Source organism: Callorhinus ursinus, unplaced genomic scaffold (genome assembly GCF_003265705.2).
Source record: "Callorhinus ursinus isolate GAN/ISIS: 27379988/994484 unplaced genomic scaffold, GSC_fseal_2.0 scaffold12, whole genome shotgun sequence".
NCBI classification, from domain to species: domain Eukaryota; kingdom Metazoa; phylum Chordata; class Mammalia; order Carnivora; family Otariidae; genus Callorhinus; species Callorhinus ursinus.
In genome coordinates, this window is record NW_027397074.1 from 7057655 (window position 1) to 7076079 (window position 18425).

An 18425-nucleotide genomic window follows, 5' to 3' on the forward strand; every position below is an offset into this window, starting at 1 on the left:
AAGAGAATTTTCAGATCTGATTAAATTAAAGACCTTGAGATTGGGAGATTTCTTCAATTATTCAGGGGCGCTCACTGTAATGACAAGGGCCTTTAAAAGTGTGATAGGAAGGCAGAAGAGGAGGGTCAGAGAGAGATGTGACACTAAAGAATGGCCAAAGAGATGCAATGTTGCTGGCTTTGAAGATAGAAGAAGGGGACCAACCAACCACAAGCCAAGAAATGTGGGTGGCCTCTAGAAGCTGGCAAGGCAAGGGTATGGTTTCTCTTCTAGAGCCTCTAGAAAGGAACACAGTCCTGTTGACACTTTGATTTTAGCCCAGCTAGTTCCATGTCAGACTTCTAACCTACAAAAATGTAAGACAGTAAATTTGCATTGTTTAAACCATTACATTTGTGGTAATACAGCAACAATAGAAAACTAACACAATAGAGTAAAACCTAAAAAAGATATATATCTTAAGAGTAATGGTAACAGGCTTGGAGGAGAGACCCAAGAGTCCCAACATGTAAATAGCATGAGCTCCAGAATAAGGAAAGGAACACATAGAAAAGAAATAATAACTCAACAACAACAACAACAAAATAGAAGAAAATTTACCTAAGATGAAGAAACACTTGAGTTTGCAGACTGAAATTGTTCACTGAATCTGACACCAGGTTAATGAAGCATATAGACTCCTAAACACATCTAAGTGAAATTTCCAAACTCCGATATTAAAAAGCAACTCTAGAGGCTCCCACACTGAAGAAATATGATTACTTACAAAGAAAAGAGGAACAGAAGAACGTGAGATCTTTCATCTGTGATACTCTAAGCGCAAAGACAATAAAGTAACATCTGTAGTAACTTGCGGGGAAAAAAAGTACAGCAACTCAAGAACTTAACTCTACTAAAGTATTATTCCTCTATCTGGGCAAAAGAAAGTCACTTTAAACAATAGAAGTTCTGAATATATACTACCCATGCATCCTACTTGAGGACAACATTTGAGGAATTACTCTAACCATTTCACAGCAATTGAATCAGAGCAGATAAAACAAAATAGGAAGAGAAAAGGAGAAAATAAAAATTAAGAAGAAGTATCCTGCATGATACTTCTGCATGATCCTAAATGTCAATGGAGGATGATCACATTTCTGGAAATGCATAATACATGTTAAAGACAAATTCTTGAAAGACAAGAAAACATTATATGGAAAATCTAATACCAGCATCGGTTTTAAACTGTATCTTGGTTAAGCTCAGGTTCTAGAGGGTGGAGAAAAGGCAGGGAAATAAAGACATTTTAAAGGTCTAATAGGGGTACAACAGGGAGTGGGTAAATGAGATAATTTTAAAGGCTATCTTTTCACGGGATTAGATTATTGGGCAACTATTTTGGTCAAGGTGTAGATGCAATGTAATTGTATAATAGGGATATTTTTGAAATATCCTCTAATGTATATTCTCTCTGAACTATTTGGAATTTCTTTTTCTTCCCATTTCGCTTTTCTGCCACTAAACAAAAATCATGAGTCTTATTTGTTGTCAAAGAGTAGAGTGGGTGCCATCTAGAAAAAGAAACATGTTTGGGGTAAATAAAAAGAAATATATAATGCAGAGTAAGTTCCTGCAAGGTAAGATGGTATGATTGGGAGAGAAATTCAAAGGGGGAAATGTTCAGGTTTAAGATACTGCAGGGATTCAGCACCACTATCTTTAGGTTTTGGTCTGGAGTATGATGTGGTTGTGGTAAGAAAGGGGAAACCAAAGAAAAGGTGAAGGGAGTCCAAAGGAAAGGAGAATTATGAATTACTTTAGTTTACAACTTCGGGAGAAATGTTTCCTGCAGAGTAGCCTCAAATCTCCACTGGAGGGTCAGAACAGATAGACTGTGAGTAAGGGGCGCTTGGGTGGCTCAGTCAGTTAAGCATTCAACTCTTGGTTTCAGCTCAGGTCATGATCTCAGAGTCATGAGATCGAGCCGTGGGTTGGGCTCCACGCTCAGTAAAGAGTCTGCTTGAGATTATCTCCCTCTCCTTCTGTCCCACTCCCCCACTCACACTATCTAAAATAAAAAAAATAAATAAATCTTTAAAAAAAATTGGCAAATACCACTTCCAAGACTCCCTTGTGCTATGGATGTCATCTAAAAGTCCAACTATGCCCCAGTGGAAGACTCGAAAGGACCTAAGAGTAGAGAACCAGTAGTGGGTTCTATGACTTCCTCATAGCAGAAGGTGTAGTAGAGACAGTTTAACCCAGAAACAGGTACGAGAGTCCCACTGACAGATGCCAGTGCGAGGATAGGACAGCCAACTTAAAAATACGAAATTGTACAATCATTTGGAAACAAAATCAATAGCTATTAACATGAAAAATATAAATATACAAATGCACATATTCTTTGACTCAGTAATCCCACTTTGAGACTGTATCCTCTAGAAAATAAGGTGGTGTGGTATAAGATTACATATATAATAATATGCAAGGCAGTATTTGTAGTAAGAAAGCCCTGAAAATGGTCTGAATGCCTATCAATGAGAATATGATTAAGAAAATTGTGCTTATCATTACCATGGAAAGCTATAGTTTAAAAATAATGAATTAAGTGTGTATCTATTGAGTTGGAAAAGATGCTCATCATTACTATTCAAAGAGTAATCCAGGTTTCAGAGAACAAATATTGTTAATCCTATTTTTTAAAAATAAGGAAACACCAAGTTCCCTTAGATATATACATATAATTTTGTATATATGAGCGTGAAAACAGGATGAAAGATGTACAATAGATTGTCAACTTTGATTACTTAAGGATAGTAAATTCAGATGGGGTGGAAGAAATTTTCTTTATATTATCTTTGCATTCATTGGCTATTATTTTTATAACTTTAAAAATTAATACAGTAATTTATAATGAGTTAAAGTAGAATGCCAAATTTGTCTCAATCAATTGCTTAGATCAATGTTTTCCCTATGTGCATCAATATCTGAGGGCCATATTAAGGTACCTTTAGGAATTTGGAAGCACAAGAATACATTACAAGCTTTCATAGTTTTGCCCTTTAAGGGCAAAGAACACTTTTTTAAAAAGAATATGGCCCCTTATTGATGGAGTCTTCCAGTTGATTCCTCATACAGAATTGACCTTTGTAAATGTGTAGGAAAGAAGCAGCAAAAAAAAAAAAAGGTACCATAGCTCCCTTTAGATTCTTATTGCTGTACCTTATCACTTGTAATTACCAATGCACAAAATACACTGTTCTCAGGTATTTCCAAATGTCATGTTGCATTTGAAAAGTTAAAAGGCAAGGTCATGTTCTGAAATATTCATTCATTCAATACTCATTTAATCAATATTTATTAAGCACTCAATTGTTGTCAGGGACTGAGAACAGAAAAATGAACAAGACGGGCATGATCCCTGCTCTCGTAGACCTCAAAATATGTCAGGATGTGTAATCTTTAAACGAGTTTAAGTGTGATGAATGCTTTCCCAGTGAAAGCTGGGATATAATGCATATGCGTTCACTTAATTTTATATAAAGAGTCAAGGAAACCCCTTTTTTCCCAATGTGCTACAACCTGAAACATGAAAAAGAAGTCGAGACTTTTTTCAGAGGAAGGTAATGAAGAGAAAAATAGATAAACAAGGACTGAATTAGGCAAGGCCTTAGAAGGCATGCTCAGAATTTGAGACTGTATCCTAAAAGCAATGAGAGGGCACTGATGTATCTTAATCAAGGAGATGACACAATTAGATTTTCATTCTCTACAAAGATCCCCTGCTCTGGGGGTTTGAGAATGGCAAGAGTAGATATTTAGAGGTTTGTGGGAAGTTATTTGTGTGTTCTAGACAAGAGATGATGGTGGCACGGGCATGGAAAGAAGTGGACTGAAAAGATATTTAGACATCACGGTAAACCTGGTGGATGGCAAAGCTATTCACTGAGATAGGAACTATGAGAGAAGGGTCAGGACTGTGCGGGGGGTCAGGGAGAGGAGGGTATAGTTTTGGGCACACTGAGACAGAGTTCCATGCCAAACTCACAATGGAGATGTTGTGTCAGAGAGTTCTTGGCTGGAGAGAATCAATTCGAGAGACAACAGTATATAGCTAGACTGCATTATAATTGAAGCCAGAGGAGTGAATGAAATTGCCTAGAGAGACAGTGCAGCAAGTAGAAACTAGGATCCCTAGAGCAGCTGTCTGAGGAATTCCCACATTTAACGGTCAGTGAGAGAATGATCAGGAAAGAGCAGCCAGGGAAGTAAAAGGAAAATCAGTCCATCCCCATGCCATTAAAGCCAAGCAAAGAGCAATGAGGAGGAAACGTTTACCACCTGTGGCCAAAGCTTCTAAATAGTCCAGCAAGATAAGGGCATAAAATCTACTGAAATTAAGGACATGGAGACCACTGGTGACATTAGCTACCAGTTATGGTAACAGTTATTGTGGAATGGTGGGTGGGGAAGCCAGGTTGGAATGGATTAAAGAATGAATGAAAAGAAAATATATAGTATACTGACAGAGAATTCATTCAAAAAGCTTAGCCATGAACAGATATACTTTTTTCTTTGACTAAAGTCTAGAGTCTTTGGAAATGTCTTAGTTATATAATGACGTGCCGAGATTACGGTGCCAAGTTCTCTCAGTTTGTTTAACATTTGTTTATTCATTCATTCATTCCTTTATTCTTATTTAATGGATCAATCATTACATTAGCAAACAGGAATTTAATAGCTACGCTATGCATGATACTTGACAAGAGCTTAATGGGGGAGAGAAAAACAATTCTATCAGGCTATTGTGAATTGGCTTGATAGGAAGTAATAAGTAGCACCTGCTTTTTCTATCTGAACAAAATAAGAGGGGAAAAAATGAGTAAGGCGAATAGACAACCAAAACATTCTCACATTCACTATTCGTAAAGGCTAATCTAGGGATGCAGTTTATGGTGAAGAGCCAAGAACTTCTGGTAAGACCCAGAATCATGCCAAAGTACCCACAGGCAGCATGGAACCAGGGCAGGCTTCCCACTCAGGGGCAGAACCTATTCTCAGAAGAGGAATGTAGAACATCAAAAGGAAGGAAAAGAGGAGTTGAGCTAAGCAGGCCTAGCTATCCATTAAGATGCATCAGTCAAGTAAGTCACTCCACCTCTTTTGAGCAGAGTAAGTTAAGGTGCCAGTGGAGTACAAATTAAGTATTTTCTTTGACATGCAAGACAACATGGTGGGTAGAGAGGAACTGTCTCCCCCCAACTCTGGGTAACTCTATAGAGTACTATCATAATGATTTATTAAGTGATACTCAATGGCACAAAAGAGTTATATATAAATTTCTGGGATGGGAATATAGCACTTGGAAATAAGGATATCTAAGGGAGCTGTCTGAGGAATTCCAACATTGAGCACCCAGCTGGAGAAGGAACTGGCATTGTGTTTCCTCTATTACTAAGACAGTGGTATTAATTAATTTAGTAAATATTTGTTGAGATCCTACTAAGTGCCAGGCACTAGGCTGGGCAGTGGGCCAAAGAGAATGTGGTCCAAATGGTACATACTAGTTTGCTAGGGATGTCGTAACAAATACTACAAACTGGATGGCTTACACAGTAGAAATGTATTATCTCACAGTTCTGGAGACTAGACATCCTAGATTAAGGGTTTGACAGGGCCATGATCCCTCTGGAGGCACTAGAGGAGGATCTAGTCCAGACCTCTCTGCCAGCTTCCAGTAGTTACTTGGTTTATGGTAGCATAACTCCAACCTTCATATGGCATTCTTACTGTGTACATGTCTGTGTCCCAATTTCACCTTTTTATAAGGACACCAGTCATACTGGATCAGGGGCCTACCCTATTCCAGTATGACTTCATCTTAACTAATTACATCTACAATGACCCTATTTCCAAATACATTTGCATTCTGAGATGCTGGTGGTTTGGACTCCAATATATAAATTGTGGGAGGGGGAGCACAATTCATCTAATTACATAGTATATTAGGCGTGTTCAGCTTACAATTCACTGAGCATTCCTGCTACATCGTAATAGTTTCCCTGCTTAATAAGGAAAATAGAAGATAACTTTGCTACATTTTGGATAATATGATTATGCCTTTCTTTTGTATGAGGCTTATTATTTTTTTTAATCAGATATGTTGGGTATAAGTAACTGAGAATGTACCCATTAAGAACAGAATAGATTTTTTAATAGATTATTTTTTAGAGTAATTTTAAGTTTACAGCAAAATTAAGAGAAAGGTGCAGAGATTCCCCATAGGCTCCTTGCCCACCCCCATGCATAGTCTTTGAATTATCATCCAAAGACCATAGATTAAATTATGATTCACCCTGGGTGATATATTTTATGGGTTCAGACAAATGTATAATGACACGTATCCACCATTATAATATCATACAAAGTCTCACTGCTCTAAAAATCCACCATGCTCTGCCTATTCATCCTGCCCTCCCCTCTAACTCCTGGCAACCACAGTGATGTTTTTACTGTCTCCATAGTTTTGCCTTATCCGGGATGTCATATGGTATAGACATTTTCAGATTGTCTTCTTTCACTTCAATATGCATTTAAGTCTATCCAGTGTATTTTAATGGCTTATAGCTCCTTTCTTCTTAGCAATGAAAAATACTCCATTATCTGGATATACCACCCAAGCTGATTTTTAGTAATAAAAGGATGGGAAAGAACAGATCTTACATGCCAACCAAGGGTGCACATGTTAGCACTCCTCTCCTCTCATGGAGTTCAGCTTAGACGAACATGGGTACAAATGTGCCCTCACACAAATCTCATTTGTGTAAGATCTGTAGTTTGAGAAGACCTAGACTATTTAAGTTTTGACTAAGAAGGAACCAAATAATCCATGCATATGTTTAGTTTTATAGCGGTGTGAAACTGTTTCTTGATTAGAAGTAGTCATGTAGCGGGGCACCTGGGTGGCTCAGTTGTTAAGCGTCTGCCTTCGGCTCAGGTCATGGTCCCAGGGTCCTGGGATTGCGCCCTGCATCAGGCTCCCTGCTCCACGGGAAGCCTGCTTCTCCCTCTCCCATCCCCCTGGCTTGTGTTCCCTCTCTTGCTGTGTTACCTCTCTGTCAAATAAATAAATAAAATTAAAAAAAAAAGAAGTAGTCATGTAGAACTGCCCTTTTTGCCTTGCAAGACATATTTTTCAGCATGACTTTATTGTTAAATCTAAACATGAATTTTTTGGATATGTAAATGTAATTTTTTTTCCCTAAGATGCTTGCTGCTGAAGTGAACAGACTTTATCAAACACTGGTGTTTTTGAGCATTTCATTGTGCATTTCTAGGTCACTTAGATGCCTTGCAAACAAGAAGTCTTGTTTGGTTTTGTTTCACGAACAATAGAATCAAAGAATATTTCAATAAAGAAGGAACACCTCTTTTTTAAAGAATGGCAATGATGAAAAAACTTCTCTTTGACAAGAACTGTTGAATTTCCTAGACACTCTACAGCAACACTGAGACATAAAACAGACATTGACAATGTACATTCTTATAAATGAGGACCTATAAAAAACACACTTTATGTACACTATTGTGTGTACTATTGTGAAGAATTAAGAAATAATTTTTTCCATCTCTCCTACCCTAATGGTATTTTGTTAGATTTAGCAAATTCTTTTCTTCTTCCCATAAGGAATTCAGAAGAACTCAAAGATCTGTATACATAGTAGAGGGACTGAAAGCCATTTGATTGGAAGAGAATTAAATGTATGCATTTTTGCATTCTGTCCAGCTCGCATAAATCCTATAGCTCTGGTCCAGTCTAAGGTTTTGATATAGAACAATATGTATGCTTGCCATTTCATTTGCTTACATGTTTATTGCCCTAGTAGTATCTAACAGATTGCGTTTCGGACAGAAGACTAAGGATAAATCAGAATGCCATGGCTTTGAATGTTTCCACTCAGTTTTATTAAAGAATAATCAGAAACCAAGATAAAACCATTTCAAGAAGAATGCCTATTTTATACCTTATCCATATTTTCACTTGACATGGTCTATGCATGTAGTTAATGTTTAGCCTTCTGTAATTGTCATCCTTCAAAATGAGGGAAAATAATGTTTTTAAGCTAGACAGGAAATTACTGATTTTATTTCTTGAACAGCCATAAAATTTGAATTTCCAAAATTTGTTTTACCTTGTGAGAGCTCTGTGATTTATATTTCTAATGGCTATGTGACAAATTTTAATAAATCTAATAATTTTTTTCTCCTGTACTCATATTATTTCTTTGGAAAGAAGCATGGCTAGAGAACATTTAACAGGGAAAAAAATGAGGAACATATTTGTACCTAATAAGAAAAGAGAATAGGAATAATTTGAGATAATTTTTTTCTTTTGCTTTCTGTTTAGTGATTCTCAGGTAACAGAGCAAACACACTCCACAAGAAGCAATAGAACATAATTGTTAAGGCTGGTATTAGACTGCCTGGATTTGAATCTGTTCTTTACAGTATGATGTTGAGCAAGGTATTTAAACACTCAATTTCCTTAACTGTATGATGGGAATAATAACATCACCTACCTATAAGCATTAGATATGACATGCATAGAAATTGCTTAGAGCAGTAAACTATTTTTTTTAAAGATTTTATTTATTTATTTGAGAGAGAGAGAGAATGAGAGATAGAAAGCACGAGAGGGAAGAGGGTCAAAGGGAGAGGCTGACTCCCCGCTGAGCAGGAAGCCCGATGTGGGACTTGATCCCGGGACTCCAGGATCATGACCTGAGCCGAAGGCAGTCGCTTAATCAACTGAGCCACCCAGGCACCCTAGAGCAGTAAACTATTAAAACATAGTAGGTGTTCAGTAAATGTCACATATTATTATCGGTGAATTCTATTACTTAAAATACTAAATAAATTGCATAGTGAAATCAGTCAAGCAACCTAAATGATCTCTCTTGACAGAAAAAAGAAGTGTGGTCAAGTTTGCATAATTTCAAAGATATTAGATTTTTTTAAATGCAATTACTAAACAAAAAAGAGAGAGAGAGATACACATGAAGCTAACATTTCCTTTTTAAAAAGTGTTCACATAAATGGAGTTTTTCTTCCCCTAGTGAGACATGTTGGGGTGTTAAGTGATTTAAAAGAGGAAAAATAATCCTCAGATAATAATCCACACTTTTTTTTCAAGTTCTGTATTATTTCCTACAGAGTTTTGCATTTGATTTTGCTGGGCATGAGGGGCTGCTACTGAGCTATCAGCTTGGCAACACTTTGGCACCACTGAGGGTACAGACTTAAAGCAGAATCAGAGACTTGGCTTCCCAATTTTATATTAGCCCAAGGCTTAGTATCCTCATATATTCTCAGGGCAACCTTGGTTTTCAAGTCTGTTTATAACAGATTGCTCCCCACTTTGGTTTCTGATCCTTTGTGGTAGGAACCATGGCAGTAGATGGGGTGGGGCTTGAAGATTTCTCCTGCTTTCTTGCCAACTCAGTAACCTCATCAAAAAGCATGTTTGTTACACTGATCCAAGATCTTACTGTATTTTCGTGGGGGTGGGGGCTGCCAGAGCATGATCCTCACTTCACTTCTAGAAGGTGAACTTCTTAGTTAAAATTTGAACCACAGGGTCTTATACATGAACGAACATTTCAGGGTTGACTTTTAAACAAGAGAAAAATATCGTTGCAATTGAATTTCTATTATGGCCATACTATAGATTATATCCTATAGTGAAAAGTGGAGGGTATTCCGTCTTCAGAAAGGAAGCAGTCATGCAGTGGTCACCTCCATTCTATGTAGCCAGTTGATTAAAAGAGGTCCAGATGATAGCTTATTGCTAACAGAGTGCTCTCACCAATTCTCCAAAACCTTCTAAAATAAAAACAGGAATTATATGGGTGCTAAAATTGACATTGAATGACTAGTGAATTTTTGCTAATCATTTAAAAAACTACTTTTTTTGATGTGCTACAATATGCACATGGACGAAATCCAAAAGTACAAAGGGAAAATACAGTGCAAAGTAGGTTTCCCTCCTGTTTCTACTCCCAGTGCTGCAGCAATCCAGTTAGCAAAGATGATTACTTCTCTACTTCTTCAGAGATAGTTCTATATACACTGATTACTGACTTTTAGGTAGTGGTTTTTTTGTTTTACTTAGTTCTGCTAAAAGTGTTTCTAAATTCTAAAAACAATGCATTACATAAGTTCTTTTTTTTGTTGTTTTCACTTAAATTCCAGTTCGTTAACATACAGCGTAATATTGTTTTCAAGTATACAATGTAGTGATTCAACACAACCATACAACACCTGGTGCTCATCACAGTAAGTGGACACATTCCCCCACCCACCTCCCCTCTGGTAACCATCAGTTAAAGTCTGCTTCCCAGGGGCTGCCTGGGTGGCTCAGTCGATTAAGCATCTGCCTTCAGCTCAAGTCATGATCCCAGAGTCCTGGGATCGAGTCCCACATCCGGCTCCCCACTCAGCGGGGAGCCTGCTTCTCCCTCTGCCTGCCCTCTACCTACTTATGTTCTCTTTCTCTCTGTCAAATAAATTAATGAAATCTTAAAAAAAAACCTGCTTCCTGCTTTGTTCCTTCTCCTCTTCCTCCCCCCCTTTGTTTGTTTGTTTTGTTTCGTAAATTCCATGTATGAGTGAAATCATATGGTATTTGTCTTTCTCTGACTGACTTATTCTGCTTAACATTATATTCTCTATCTTCATCCATCTCATTGCAAATGGCAAGATTTCATTCTTTTTATGGCTGAGGAATATGTATACCACATCTTTTTTACTCAATCATCAGTTGATGGATATTTGGGCTGTCTCCATAATTGGCTATTGTAGATCATGCTGCTATATACATTGGGGTGCATGTGTCCCTTCGAATTAGTGTTTTGTATTCTTTTGGTAAACAACTAGTAGTGCAATTGCTGGATCATAGGGTTGTTCTATTTGTATCTTTTTGAGGAAACTCCATACTGCCTTCCACAGTGGCTGCAGCAGTTTGCATTCTCACCCACAGTGCATATAAGTTCTTTTCACATAAGGTATGTGAATGAGGAGGGGTGGCCCTTAGACACAGTGGCAATTTACATATATATAAAATTTATATATATAGATATAGATATTTAGATAATATAAAAAATAAACCTAGAATAAAATATTAGAATAAGGGAAAGTTAGGGTAACAATTAACTATGCTTCTGATTTTTGAAACGATACATCAATTGAGGAAGCATAAGTTCCCAGTCCTGTAAAGAAATGATTTTATATCTGTAATATTTGTAAGCAAATTGCATCTCATCCATTCAGGGTTGCTAGCCAGGAAAATGTGAATTACTAACAAATCATATTTGATACCTTAAAATTCTTTTTCATCTCTATCTGAAACCCTCAGTTGGTTACAGGATGTTTAGAGCACTAACAGAACAAAATGTGAAATTAGGAAAATAGAAGAGTCAAGGACTATGAGTAGAAGATGACAAGGAAAAAAAATCCAAAATATAAAAAACTAAATTGTAAAGACTCACTAGGAAGATTAGTAGAGGGAAGTATTTCCCATTAACAGGGGAGAAGAGCTGCCTTGATTAGCATATTTTCTTCTTTCTGCAATACTTTTTTCACATTTTAATAAAAGTAGACTGGAATAATGGCAATAAAATGAATCCTCATAGCTTTGAAACTGTATATGTGAAGTGATTTTAATAATGTAATACATTTGAAAGATGTTTATCATATAGAAACAAGTCCCCCAAACCCTCAACTAACTTTGGGGTAAGAGAAACTGATATAAGTATTGAAAATATTCAAAGACCAAAGCAAGATACAAAGTGAAATATAGGACATAAATGTACAATATCTTTTAGATCTTGCTTTCAAAATTCTGAAAAAATTCCAGGAGACTAGTGCTATATAAAACATAACATCGCCTTGCGAAGTTTTATGAACATCAAAGGGTGTGAAAGAGGAAAAAAAGAAGACTTTATTTCATTTTGATCTTGATAATTCAAGTGCTATTCTTTGGGGCCAAATTGGAATCAAGGTATTGTTTGATGAGAGCAAGAAGTCAATTAGGAGGAAAAAGATGAGGTGCTCTTCCCAGCAATGGAGCTCTGTTGAAGGAATGAGTGTGCACAGAGACCCTCCCTCTCTCTTCAAGAAGTCCAGCCCTCAGCCAGAAATAACGAGAGCGCTCTTTGTCTGGCAATAAAGTAGCTGAGATTTCACACCGCAATTACAATCTTTTCTTATGAGGAGAAATATGAGACAAGGAAATGGAACACAGAGTGAAAATCAGACCTAGAAAGAATGGATGGCTATGACTAGAAATACGATTAAGCTCTAAGGATGCCTGGAGAACCTGAAAACACTTAAACATGGCCACCAGTCCTCAGGCTTTCTGCAAGCACTGTACAAGCCTGAGTGTTACCCTGGTTGTTCTTGCTCCGAACTCCTCACTCGTGTAACAAATTTGTCTCTTAAAAGCACATCATACAAACCCTCAGAGAAGTAGAAAAACACTCTCCACACAGGTTGAGTGCAAGATCCCCAAAATGCTGAGTCAGTGTGAGGGCATGAAGAAGTTCAAATAATGCATTGCTTTTAGTTTAACAGCAAAGTGAGTCAGCCTTGATTTGAAGTGATACTCATGAAACTAATCATGATTTCAACTTTTCCCCAATGCTGTAGTTACAATTACTACTGTAGTTCATAACCGGGAGCTCTAAAATGACTATGTTATTACTTTATAATCACACCCAGATACTCAGAACATTTGACAATCAGGGCGCTTCTGACTTTTAAATAATCATTTTAAGAAAAGATGTCCCTGACTTATAAATGGAATATCTAATTTTAGAAGGTTAATTTAAAATAGTCCCCAAAATTTGCCCCATCTGATGGAAAGATAAAACCTAGTACAGTGTTTGGGAACAAGATCATAAAATTAAGCCTCCCCATCCCTCAGAAAAAAAAAGAAAGAAAAGAAGAAAAAGATAAAGATCTGAGTGGATACACACATCACAGTCTCTGTGAACCCACACAAAAATAAGCAGGGACTAGGCACTGGGGTGGTTTCAGAGTGGGCTATTATTCACAGGAAAACAGCGAGATTCACTATGGAGGACATAATTCTTTTGACAGTGACAGGACCTCATTCACAGAACCAGGACTGATGGTGCATGCACAGTCAGCGTGCCAAGCGGCACAGGACCTGGATGCGGGTCCCTAATGGTGAACTGAGATCATTGCTGAGGACACTCAGTGATCACATAAGGGACACTCTGTTTGCTCTCTGGGGGAGGCAGTTCATTCGCACTAATTGAGGGCTTGGGGGCCTGGAGAAGGCAGCTCTGTGTACACATACTGTATTCCCTTTGTTGGTGAAGGTAGCTCTCACGGGCCCTGTTCCTCCTGGCATTGTGTGTGTGTGTGTATTAACAGAGAGAGTTAGCTGCCTTTAAAATATATGTGCATTTCTAATTCCTTGCACTAGGCTTACTAATAGCTAGTGAGGGGAAGTTACAATATAATAGTGAATTACTTTCCGGAAAAGTTTAGCAGATAATTCATGGAATAAAAGAAATCCAAGAAAGCTTAACCCAGTTACTGTGGTTTACAGAATTTTCTTTTCTTCAAAAAAGCTCAATCTTAAAAACAAAACAAAACAAAAAACTATCTACTTATTATCCACCTATTCTGTATTTTATTTTAATTCTGGCATAGTTAACCTACAGTGTTATATTAGTTTTCGGTGTACAATATAGTGATTCAACACACACCTATTTTTGGTATTTTCACAGAGAAAGTAAATAATTCTCATCTCTAAGAATATACATTTTCAAATATAATTCTACATTATTTTCTTTAGTTATCATATAACTTTTGCAGGAACGTAAGATCAGGAATGTCCTATCTTTCAAACTTAGAAGCAATGCATGAGGAAGACACTGAACAGTGTAAAATGAGCATGAAATACTAATCATGTAAAACTCTGACATTCTCTAGAGGTTTGGTTGACTAAAAAAATAAAGATTTACAAGTTCTTCAAATATTTGAAGATCTATACTAATCACTGACATGGGTAAACAAAAAAGTAAAAGTAGCCCTTATCCTAGCAATGTTTACAATATATGTGGGGATGCCAGATATGCACATTATGAAAAGTCAGTTACAAGTACCAGGCTAATCAATATCTTCCAAATGAACAAAGAGTGTAAAATTGTACTTCAATAATTCAGAAATGGACAGTTTCAACTTTTCATTATGGGAGTCAACAAGTGATTTCTTGGGAATATCAACATTTTTTATTGAATTCTGACTAAAAGAATAGGAGGTTACAATAGGGAGAAGGCCTTATCAAACAGGTAGAGGTGTTTTATGAGTATGGGATGCAGATGAGAGAAGAGGTGGGGGAGTTATGGGGGCCAAAGCTAACAGAGATGTTGCGGTCAAATGTGGGAGGACCTGAGGGGCTGCCCAAGGAGTTTGGAGCAGTAGAAATGGAAGCCCATCCAAAGTTTTGGGAAGGATAATTACATGATCAAGTTCTGGTTCAAGAATCTTTAGTGTCGTCTGGGCAGGTGACTGGGGAGGGTGGGTGGGATGAGTCAATTTGCTGTGGGCAGGTACACGGGACCATCTAGCCTGATTATTCAGGAGCTGGAGGAGAAGGGAGGACTACCAGAGTGGGAAAGAAGAGATGACTCTTGCTTGCAACGTGGAGCAACCTGAAACAGTGCCTACTCCTCTCAACCTCACCATTTATTAGTTAATTCCACTGCCTTGTCTGTCCATGGCACCTGAAACAATGATAGTCATTCACTCACTCCCTAACTCACTTATTCATTCATTTCTGTACATTTATTTCTATACATTTACCAAGCTCCAACTACATGCCAGTCACCAGGGATAGGAAGATGAGTAAGAAAGAATCTCTGGGGCGCCTGGATGGCTCAGCCATTGAGCGTCTGCTTTCGGTTCAGGTCATGATCCCAGGGTCCTGGGATCGAACCCCACATTGGGTTCCCTGCTCAGCGGAAAGCCTGCTTCTCCCTCTCCCACTCCCCCTGCTTGTGTTCCCTCTCTCGCTGTCTCTCTCTGTCAAATAAATAAATAAAATCTAAAAAAAAAAAAAAAAAAGAATCTTTAGGCTAACTGAACATAAAAAAAAAAAAGAGAGAAGTGAGTCACTAAGTGTAGCCCATACTCAAGGGGAGGGGAATTAAGCTCTACCTCCTGAAGGGGGAAATATGAAAGAATTTGTGGATATATTTTAAAATCACCCCCACAAGATCTTAAATTACATCTATTTGTATGGATTTATGTAATAAAGAATGACAAACTTGTTTTTTTTTTTTTTAAAGAATCTTTAATTGACGGAAGAATAACAGGCAATTTGATAGGGGTGGAGCTTGGAGGAATTAGATACCTTAGGGGATTATGGTCCACAAATGAGGTGATAAAGCAGTAATCTAGGATGATGATATTTGGAAAAAAGAGATTAAAACTACAGGCCTAGTGATCTTTTATATCCAATATTATATAGCAAGGCTGGGGAAAGGAAGTATCAAAGAACTCTGAGCTATCTGGGTGAAAAGAAGAATTTGAAAAATCAAGTAAAGGCCTTTATGAGTTGATTTGCTTGTGAAGTGGAATGTTGCACTTAAGTTGCTGTAGGAATGCTTAGGAGGGGCAGTCCAGTTTGAAATACGGCCCTGGAACGTAAGAGAAAAGTGAAGGCTGCGGGTAAATCTACAGTATTTGAAGCTACGGGGCTGGATGTCACAAGATAAAGCCGTCTAAGTATAGGTGAGGTTAATGTCCAGGAAAGGTTTCCTAGGGATATGAATTTTAAATATCAGTTTAAAGACAGATTCTCTAAGATGCTGTAAGGCTATTTCATCCTTACGGAGGTCAGGCGTGATTTTGTCCTCAGCATGATTAACAGCCCAGAGAAAGTTGGTGGAAAGGGGATGAGTTCAGGTATTCCTGGGCCTGATCTCGACTCTGTTACTAAATTAACTATCACCTTAGTTAAGTACCTTAAGCTAAACTTCAGCATATTCTTTGTTAAGTAAGCATACTATGATTATGGGATAAGAAAATATAGGTACTATATGTCGAGCCCATCTTACACACTCATTAACAGAGAGTTGCCATTATTTATTTTATTTTCATTTTTATTTTTGTAGCTTTCAGTATCAACAAGGATCGAACTATATTTCTAAGGATAGAACTGTATTGACTTCTACCACCAAAGTGACGTGTCAGAGAGAGAAACATTTCTGATCTGAGACACTGAAAGATCATTCTATGGCTTTTCTTGGTGATAATGGGCTAAATCCATCTCTCTGATGTAATTTTGAGCAGAAAAGGGAACCTAACATTAAGCAGTTCACATAAAATATGTGAATAATCATGGACAATGTTAGTAGAACTTCATGTAGAAATTATATATTTAAAGGTGGTCACCAACTTTACATAAATATGGCCTGAAAGTAAAGGAATGTGTAGTTCTAAGTATAAGTTGAAAGGAGAAAAGATGAAGGAAATGAGTAATAGGAGTAAATCGAGTACTCCTCTAAAATCTATTTACATGGAGAAAATAATTCATTTCAGTAAAGTATAAAGTATAAAGAGGTAGGTTTGATCCTTAAATACAGAATACTATTTAAAAAAATAGGAATTTTTTTATATCCACATAGCCATATAAGTTGAGTTGTCTATGATTTCCAGAAATGAAAGAAATAAGAAACTTTTGGTAGGCAGAAACTTATAATGTCTCTTTTAAAGAGGTACAAGTGAAATAGTGGTCATGTGTAAACATGTTGCTGAGAAACGTATTTATGCTTCTATTGGGTGCTGTAAGACTCCAGATAGCATTGCGGCTAAGAACACGGGTTCTGGATCGATACTTCCTATATATAAATGCCTGTTACTGGGCAAATTACTTACCTGTAGTGTATCTCAGTGTCCTAACCTATGAAATAGTACCTAGCCTGTAAAATCTGTTAAGAGAATTAAGTGAACTAGTACACATAATGAAGTTAGGGAGTTCCTAGCACATGGTAAGCATCCAAAAGAAGTTATTTTTTACATTATTTATTATCAGTATTATCCATATTTTTATGTAATGGGATAAAATTACTTCAGTAAGCTTTTCTCAACTCTCTAAATGCACCACATCGATTATACTACGTATGGTCTGAACTGACGTCTGACACTAATTAGTATTACAGGCTCCTAGTTGGTACAGGGCAGTAACTAAAATTTAAGCAACAATTTTCTCAGTATTGTTGGAAGTGTCTTATATCCGGTGACTGAGTATGGGAAGAAAAACAAAGGCAGGATAAAGACCCTCTGCTAGAAAAAAATATGTGTCGAGGTTCAAAAGGTGAAGAGCTGAGTGAATGTATATGAGAGGGGAGGCAAAGTGAATCCTAAAATTTCTGTTGGATAAACATAAAGAAAAACAAAGATTTCTAATAAGGAATGACAGACCAATTTCTGGTTTGGGGCTGTTTCCTCCATCTTTGAACACTGGGTGAAGAGCTGCCTAATTTGCATGTCTCTCATCTCCCACAAGGGAAAGAACAAGACTGTATAAGGGCCATTTGCCCAGTCAGGCTTACAGAGCCACTGTAAGCATCTGTAAGCATTTGTGGCATCTATTGAGCATCCAGGCATCCCAGAGTTTGCCTGGGCAGTTGTTTTCTACAGTCCTCAGGCTGAGAGGTCCGGGAACAGACATACTGTTAGGGCTGGTTAAGAAGAGTGCAAACTGATCCATTTTCCTTGGGGCCCTTAAGACTTCCTAGCCAAAAACAAACAAGCACACACACAAACAAAATCCCAATTCCTTAGGTCTAATATGTATGAATTGAAAGGAACAATGCTTTCTAGATTCATTATGACCCCTGATTAAATAAATTTCTGGTTTACAAATCTGTGGGTCAAGAACACTTCATTTGATTTGCCCTATACAGAGTAGAAATGAAATAGAAACCAATGATTCAGGCCCAATCAAGGACAAATATTTTATGTTTTTAGCTATAAGGTGTTAACCAGTAAAAAAAAAAAAACCCTCTGTAACTGCTCTTTGATCCCCAACTTCTGCTTCTTTTGTGATTATTGCTTCCACTTGGCTGAATCATTTTGCTTCTCATATCAAAGATAACTAAGAAAACTATGCACTATCAACTTAATTTAAATTTATTCCATAATGGATCCATATTCCATAATGAAAATTAAATATTTTGACAAAAGTATTTCAGAATCAAAAAAGAAAAGGTATCTAATTGCTTGAAAATTACCTGTAAACCTGTAAATTGCTTTCCTCTCATATACATTTATTCATCTCTTTACCTTTTGAACCTCAGCACAGGGTCTTTAGTAAACAAGTTACATCATGTACTAATAGTGAT

At 37.2% G+C, this 18425-nt stretch overlaps 1 protein-coding gene across 1 annotated transcript in view; it reads right to left on the minus strand.

Annotated features, from left to right (window-relative positions):
* MAGI2 (membrane associated guanylate kinase, WW and PDZ domain containing 2) overlaps positions 1 to 18425 on the minus strand; it is a 1285084-nt gene that overhangs the window by 426798 nt on the left and 839861 nt on the right. The window lies entirely within an intron of this gene.